This window comes from Callospermophilus lateralis, unplaced genomic scaffold (assembly GCF_048772815.1).
Source record: "Callospermophilus lateralis isolate mCalLat2 unplaced genomic scaffold, mCalLat2.hap1 Scaffold_45, whole genome shotgun sequence".
In the NCBI taxonomy this organism is placed as follows: Eukaryota; Metazoa; Chordata; class Mammalia; order Rodentia; family Sciuridae; genus Callospermophilus; species Callospermophilus lateralis.
The window spans coordinates 9,647,203-9,656,079 of record NW_027514398.1 but is presented as its reverse complement, the minus strand read 5'-3'; positions in this window follow the sequence as shown (position 1 = coordinate 9,656,079).

Below are 8,877 nucleotides of genomic sequence, written 5' to 3'. Positions count from 1 at the left end.
CCCAAACTAATCCCAGCTACTCTGGAGGATAAAGCCAGGAGGTGGCTGGAGCAGTACCAAGGTTTTAATCCCCAGAACCACACACATATGACAAACCTTATTAAGAATGTCACCTTCTGAAAATGTTCACTGATGTACCTAATTTATGACAGTCCATTAAAAAAAATAAATATTTCGTCAGTGCAGTGACACACACCTGAAATCCCAAGGACTTAAGAGGCAGGTAGATCCCAAGTTTCAGGCCAGCCTCAGCAATAGCAAGACTCTCAGCAACTCAGTAATACCCTGCCTCAAAACAAAAAATTTGACAAACAAGCTGGGATTGTAGCTAAGTGGTAAAGCACTCCTGCATTTGATCTCTAGTCCAATAATAATAATAATTTCAAAACCATGGAAAAGTTCTTAATAGTTCTTCAAATGTTTTGTACTGTGACCTTTCATTCCATTTCACATGGGAGGTAAGAGAAAGCATAGCTAACTTCTTTCAGGTCTCTGAATTCACTTTCCATCCTATTCTCATCGCTTGAACTTCCTCTTCCCTGAGCCTATTTCCTCAAGTCTTCCTTTCTGGAGAAAAGCTTTCTTAACCTCTATTACGTCTCCCAGGCCACTGATACATTTCTCTTTTTGGACTCATAGCCTCTTCAGCTGGGCTTCAAGCTTGAACTGTTCCCCACACTGGCACTCAGCAATCCTCCCACACCAAGAACGTCTCCACTGTCCTCTGAAGTCGCAAAATAAGAGAATCATTCCAATCTTCATTTTTCTTGAGGTCACTGCCAAACTCTACAATGCAGTGTGACCTTGAGCAAGTTCGGTAACCCCTCTTGAGCCCAAGTTTTATCATCTACAAAATAAATAATAATAGCTTTTTCAGCAAGTCCAAGAAATAATACATGTAAAGTACTTTGCATAGGACCAGGCACATAGCAGCTACAAGAAGCTAATAATTAATGAGCACTTTCTATGTTCCAGGATCTGTGTTCTAAGAGTGCTACACGCTTTATACATTTTAACTTTAATCCTTACTACACCTTCATGAAGTAGGTACTTTTGTCATCTTCACTTTGTAAATGAAAAACTGAGGTTTAGAAATCTTAAAGAACTTATACAAATATTAAGTGGAGGAAACCCTGACTGATTCATTATGCTATACTGTTATTTTAAATAAGAAATAACAATAAATAAAATGGACATCCTTCCTATAGTTTACTATAGGCTCCTGAACCAAGTATTCTACATGAGCTGTCTTCATTTTCTCATTTCCCATTTACTTCCTAGCAAACTGCAATCTTTCTCTTTTTACAGCACTAGGGATCAATCCCAGGGCCTCATGCATGTCAGGCAAATGTTCTACCATTGAGCTACATTAAAAATTTCTTAATTTTACTTAGAGACCGGGTCTCACTAAGTTGCCCAGTCTGGCCCCAAACTAGGGGATCCTCTTGCCTTAGCCTCCTGAGTAGCTGGGATTACAGGTGTGTGCCACCTTGCCCAGGTAGTTTCTATACTCAACACTACACTGAATTTATTCTAGTGAAAATCTTTAGGCTCTCCTAGCTGCCTATCCAATAAGCATTCTTTGCTGTTTATTGTACTTAACCAAACTGGAAGATTTGATATTTCTATTCTTTAATTTTCTCTCAGTTCTTGGGATTCAGAGGTATTCACCCTATATTCAGTTTGTGCTTACTAAGCGCAGTCACTGTGCTGTAGCTGCCCTCACCCAACTTCCCAAAACACAAAAGCTAGTTAGGAATGCAAAGAGGTAAGCAAATCATGATAACATTATGTGATAAGGACAATACAGGGGAGAATGTACAGAGTGCCCTGAAGACACAGAAGAGCAAGAAAGTTTCTAGAGAAAGGTGTTATCTCAAATGAGACATGGAACATGAGAAGGAAGTGACCAGATTAAAACAGTGAGGTGGGGTGGGGAATCAAGAAGATATTTTGAGTAGAAGAAACAGCAGATCAAAAGACTAAATAGGACATGAGTGTTTTCTAATTTCCCATATGTGTGGCATAGCTTCTGAGGAAGAAGTGAAGCTGGAAAAGTTTTCAAGTGATGCCAACGATTCAAGCTTACCATGGGCAAACTATTTTCTGTTTAAAAAAAGATACCCTGATAGCTGCCATCTCTATCTCTAACCCTTTCCCCAAAACTCTAAGTTCTGATTACCCAAAAGACCACCAGCCATCTCCACCTAAGACAGTTCAGAGGCAGTTATCACACTCAACATACAAAAATTCAGCAACTGCTTCCCCACCCCTCCCAAATGTTATACTTCCTTAAATGCCTAACTGGGTGAATCACACCTTCACCTACTAAATCATCTCAAAGGAGCTTCTAAATCTCTCCCACCTGTGCTGCCCAGACTAATGTCCTCCAGCTCTCACCAATGTTGAGACACTTTGTTCAATTAACATTCAGGAATTTGCCCGCCATAAACAAGGGAGGGAAACAGATACTTTGCCGTCAACTGGACAAAGGCAAAAAACAGGAATTAAAGAGGAGAAAGGAAACAAGCTTTTACAAGAATGGTTTTTCTGTTTTCTCACCCTTGAGCCGCCTGCTTGACTGAAAGCTGCTATGGAGCAGGCCGATTAGATTCTCAGGAAAAAAGAAGAAGAGACTTAGTACTGTTGATTCTCTGAGAAACCTTCAAGTTCAGCTGTCTGCCAATGTCTGTCCTGTGGCACTTTACCTTAATGAAACCCAGATTGTACCAATGCCCTCATGTTTTGGAGATGCTGGGTCTTCGGCCTTGGCCTCTTTAGATAGAAACTGGCATTGAACACTAGGGTTAAAACACTCAAGGTTCAAGGGGGCAGCTTCCCCACAGACAAAGACTAAGGCTCACTGAGAAGCACAAGAGGCCCAGTCAGACCTCTCGGCTCTTCATCTCTCCCATTCTCACGATCCTACACTTCATATAATTTCTGAGCACTGCAGGTTTTTGAGCTTCTTCCTTCCATACCCAAGGAAACAACAGCATTCGGTAAGGTCCTCCTAAGGAACTCCTATTCATCCTTCGGTGACCTCTTAGCCGCCCTTCCCAGTCCCACTAGCCGCACGGCATACACAACACATTGTGTTTCCCCTGTAGTGCTTCTAAGTTTCAAGACTCTTACAACTCAGTGCTTCAACTACCTCCTAATGTGCCCGGTCAAGAAACATGCTCCGCCCAGTTACAGCCCTCAGGAATCTGTTTTCACCGGTTCCTTTCCAATCAAGCTGCATCTACCAGCTTTCCCTGGCACCTGAGAATCCGTCACAGCGATTCCATAGACTCGGCTCCTAACCCCACATACTGAGGGCCCCGGTAACCAGTACCGATGCAGCGTCCCGCCCAGCGCGCGAATCCACAACCTGACCCCGCTCCTCTCCATCTCCCGGATCACCGGGTCTGAACCGGCCCGCTCCCCGTTCCTCACGCACGAGCCGCTCTTCCGGCCCCGGTACCTGGATGTTCACAAAGAGACCGCAGGCCACCGTAGCCCGCACTCGGCCAGGTGCTGCGGCCTCTGAACCTAACTCTCCTAGCTCAGGGGTGGAGCCTAGAGGGTGAGCCTGGTTCCTCTTGTCGTTATTGGCCTGTAAGGGCTCTAGCCCCGCCTTCTCCGCACGATGATTGGTCAGTGCCTTTGCCGGCAGCGTGTGACTCGAGCCATGAATCCCTGGCGGTTCCAGCCATTGGCTCCTCGGATGGAGTGAGGATAGTGAAATCCGCACGTCCAGCCAGTGGCCGGGGCCGCAGCGCGCCTGGAGGCAGGGAAGCGCAGAAGCGCCTGACAGCGTGAGGGGGCGGTGTCGAACTCCGCCCTGCTCGCCGCCTGGCTTTACCTTGACAACTGCGTCCAGCCAAGTCCCTATCCTGCGCTAGCGCTGTGCGGAGCAGAGTACCAGGCCACAGTCCTGTGAAGGTTATATCATCAAAACCCAGGAAGATAATGGTACAAATGAGTTTTTTGGATGTTTTTCTTTACAGACGGTGTAGCCTTCCTCGGTCACCAGCAACAACAGCTGCTACCTTATTGGGGGCTTTCTGTTCTGAGTACATTAACATGCATCCTTTCTTAAAATGCCACGATAACTTACTGACATAACACTACTGTGTCATTTTAATTATCACAAAATAAGGATCAGAGGTTAGATAATGTAAGTCACAGCTAGTGACTGGATTTTATTTTTCCACCTGTTTCCCAGCCCCAGGTATCCCTTAATAAATCCCTGAACCAAGTAGAGAATTTCAAATGCCACATAAATCCTGCAACAACCCAGATAGGTAGTAGCCATTATCCCCATGTTACACATGAGAAAACAGACTCAGAAAGGTTTAGAAGGTAATTCTACATCAAAGGAGATGGCAATTAACCTGGGTTCGTTGAAGCCTCGACCTAACCCAGAAAGTGAGCTGAGCATGCCCATGTGTGGGCATTGCAATTCCTTCCCAGGACAATGATGGCCCTAGGACGTGGGCTGGGGCTTAACATACTTTGTCTTCAGATCTAGGCATATTTCATACCATTTCTTCATACTGTGTACTGTGTATAGATGTTATAACACATATTTAGAGAACCAAAGCTTTTACTTAAGAAAAAGGTGCATTTAAAAATACACAGATAGGGGCTGGGGCTGTAGCTCAGTGGCAGAGCGCTCCTTCCCACCTGTGAGGCACTGGGTTCAATCCTCAGCACCACATAAAAATAAACAAAATAAAGATATTAAAAAATACAAAGATAAATATTCCCTTGTGTATATATGCCACATTTTTTTAATACATTCATCTATTGAAGGGCATCTAGGTTGCTTCCACAGTTTAGCTATTGTGAATTGTGCTGTGATATGGCTGTGTCCCTGTAGTATACTGGTTTTAAGTCTTTTGGGTATAGACCAAGGAGAGGTATAGCTGGGTCAAATGGTGGTTCCATTCTCAACTTTCCAAAAAATCCCCATACTGCTTTCCATATTGGCTACACCAATTTGCAGTCCCACCAGCAGTGTGTGAATGTACCTTTTACCCCACATCCTTGCTAACACTTATTGTTGTTTGTCTTCATAATAACTCCCATTCTGATGAGTGAGATGAAATCTTAGAGTAGTTTTGATTTGCATTTCTCTAATTGCTAGTGATGACGAACATTTTTTCATATATTTGTTGATTGATTGTACATCATCTCTGAGACGTGTCTGTTCAGATCCTTGGCCCATTTATTGATTGGGTTATTTGTTTTTTTGGTGCTTAGCTTTTTGAGTTCTTTATATACCTAAGAGATTAGTGCTCTAAAAGAGAATAAAATCATGGCATTTGCAGATAAATAGATGGAGTTAAAAGAAAATAATGTTAAGTTAGCCAATCCCCCAAAACACAAATGCTGAATGTTTTCTCTGATATGAAGAGGCTGATTCATGGTGGGGTAGGGAGGGTGATGTGGAAGGAACAGATAAACTCTAGATAGGGTGGGGTGGGTGGGAAAGGGAGGGGGTACGGGGTTAGAAATGATGGTGAAATGTGATGGACATTATCCAAAGTCCTTGTATAAAGACATGAATTGGTGTGAATATACTTTGTATACAACCAAAGATATGAAAAATTGTGCTCTATATGTGGAATAAGAATTGTAATGTATTCTGCTGTCATTATAAATTTAAAAAATTATTAAACAATAAAATGAAATAATCTACCAAAAATACACAGATAAAAATAAATTGCATAAGGGCACCACTTGAGCCATTGAAAACCCTTTTTTTTCATATAAGGTATAATTGACATATAAAATTGTAAATACATACAGCATGCAATGTTTTAATACATGTATATCGTGTAAAGGCCCTTTCTATGGTTTCTTAGTTTCTTGCTATTACTCCTCTCCTTGCATTTGAACAGACCAGCCCTTCCTCCTGGAATAATCAGCCATCCTTTCCCTTCCCTATCAACTTAGGTACCATCTCCTTCGGGAAGTTTCCTCTTGAGAGGTGTCTCTCATAGGTCCAGTGCAGACCTATACCCACTCATTTAATTATTCCATGTGTTTGGTGCACACATTCTTTGTAAATTATCGTGGCAGGGGTCATACCAAAGGAAATGGAATCTGTCCCTGTCTTTAGGATGCCCATAGAAGGTGAGTCATGTCCTATAGTGCATGTTCCAGTGCCCCACATAGAACCTTCCTTCTGCACTTAAACTGCCAGAGCTACCCCCACACCCACCCCAGGGCACACAGTGGGCTACCTGAGTACAATGCTGATTGATGCAGAGGCATGAACATCCAAACTTTCACCCTAATTTAAGACTGCTTTACTTGGCCATTCCAGCTTCAGAGCTCCTCACTTATTGGCCAAGTTTGTGTAACTGCACTGCAACCCAATTTTTCTCTCTGCCTCAACCTGCTGCCCTGTAAAACAACAGTAACAAAATACACAATGGGGTCAGACTTACCAGGCTTCTCATTTATTAGCAATTGCGGTATCTGATACAGAAAGTGTTCAGTATCACATACAAGGGGTCAGGAGTATAACTCAATGGTAGAATACTTGCCTAGCACACACAAGGTAGGGTTCAGTTCCTATCCAGAACCAAAAAAAAAAAGTGCTCAGTAAATGTTGGTTATTAGTTCTGATTTAGAGAGCTCAGAGAGCAGTAGCATCAGATGCAACTTACTAAGGGGCCCTGCTTCAAGCACAATAATATGCATATTTTTATCAAATCCCACAATAACTTTGTGACATAATACTACTGTTGTCATTTTAGCAATGACAAAAATAAGGGTCAGAGGTTAAGAATGTATTCAAAGTCAGCAGCTGACACAGGGGAATGCAAACCCAGATCCATCTGATTTCAATGTCCATGAGCTTTCCAATGAACCACACAGCATTTTTCCTTAGAGTGGTGAAGCCTGGAACTAGAATCCTAAAATCTTGACTCTAAAGTATGGTTCCACTCTCCCACACAGCTTCCTCTCCAAAAGGAGGCACTGGGAGTCAGTAGAAAGCAATTTGCTTAAGACCAAACTGAAATAAAGCGGCCTTAGCACATTGCTGTGTTGTTATGCTACACTGTGCCTCTAACTCATCAGTGGCTGAGATTACAAATACTAGGGTCCTTGTGCTGTAAGGGACAGTGAGGAGATAATAAGTACTAGAAATCATGTATCAGTCTTCAAGAAACAGGAAGAGAGCTGAGTCTTCTAGCAGCATTTATACCAATCTTCTTAACCCTAACTATCACAACAGCCAACAAAGCAAATTAAGCCAAGTAGGTGGCAGAGCTACTTCACAGCACAGGTACACTAATCAGACCTGAACTCTGCTCAAACTTGGGACTGATTTCTTGATGAGGTTTCCAAGATACCTTCTGACCTCTTTTTTTCCATACAATAGAACAGCTTGGAGCACTTCTCTGTGTTAGAGGAATAAACAAAAACACAACAAAACAAACATAAAAACACAAGATGTTTCAAACTGGAAAGACAGATTGGTCTGGGGAGGGGAGGTATGTGTAAGGCCTTTGAAATCAATATTATAAATCCAGCTACTGACAAACTTCTGCAAACTAATATGTTTCAAAGATAAAATCAAGTCAGAGGTGTTAGACATAAGTAGTTAAGACTTCGTTACCCTAATAGATTATATTTTAAGAAAAAATTTTAAAATTTTTAAATAAATCCTTAATTCACATTCATAGTTTCATGGAACATCTGTGTTTAGAACTGTGATATGATATGAAATATGCTTGGTCTTTGTCCTGTTCTGGTCACCAACAGTCCATTTTAACAGTGCCCTTAAAACCCTTGGTATTTCCTGAGTGATAATGTCTTGCTATTTTTTTATAATGAACAATATTATTAATAGTTATGAATAATTAATACATAGCATAATGATCACACTTGTTAATGCTAATGAGATAACTTAGGGTGGGATCCCTAGATATCCTCAGGATGTTACCAGTCACCAGAAAGACAGCTGATAAGAGAATTAGAGGATTGAAACTTTCAGCCCCACCCACCAACCTCTGGGAAGGGGGTCAGGGCAAGAGAGCAAGCTCTGTTAAAACTCATGAACAAGGTTTGATAAGCTTCCTGGTTGTGAACACAGAGGTGCTTAGGGGGCAGTGGGCCCAAGGAGGGCATGAAAGCTCTGCGCTTCCCCCACCCCCCACCTTCCCTTTCTCTTAAACTGTATCCTTTATAATACCTTTGAACCAGTAAATGTGTTTCCCTGAGTTCTATGAGCTATTTAGCAAATTAATCTAACCAAGGAGGATGTTATGGGAATCTCAATTAAACTGTTGAAAAAATTCACCTATTATTGAGTCATGTTATTCTGGGATCCTACTGTAATAGTTCTATGAAGTGTTGTTTTGGACGATGCATAAACAACAGTGATGGTTAATTAGTATAGACTTCTCTTTTTCTCCACTATTGGATCGATTTTGTTAAAGAAACATTCTAGAAACATACAAATATTTAAACACTGTCATCAGAATAATTAACATACAACATACAGTTTTAAACACTTCATATATATATATATATATATATATATATATTCTAAGAGAATGGAAATTTTTATTTTATAATGCAACTAATGATATGGTTTAAGAAAAACAAATTACTCTATAGCTTAACTATTCTATCTCTTGTAGCCTGGCCATGGGAAGGGATCAGACCTCTGGGTGGGAAGGGTTATCAGAAATCATACCCAGACACACTCTTACCACTGAGCTCCATCCCCAACCCTTTTTTTCTGTTTATTTTGAGACAGAGTCTAAGTTGCCCAGGCTGAACTTGAACTTGAGATCCTCCTGCCTCAGCCTGCCAAGCAGTGGGGATTACAGGTGTGCACCTGTGCAACCATATTTATTGGCTATCTGA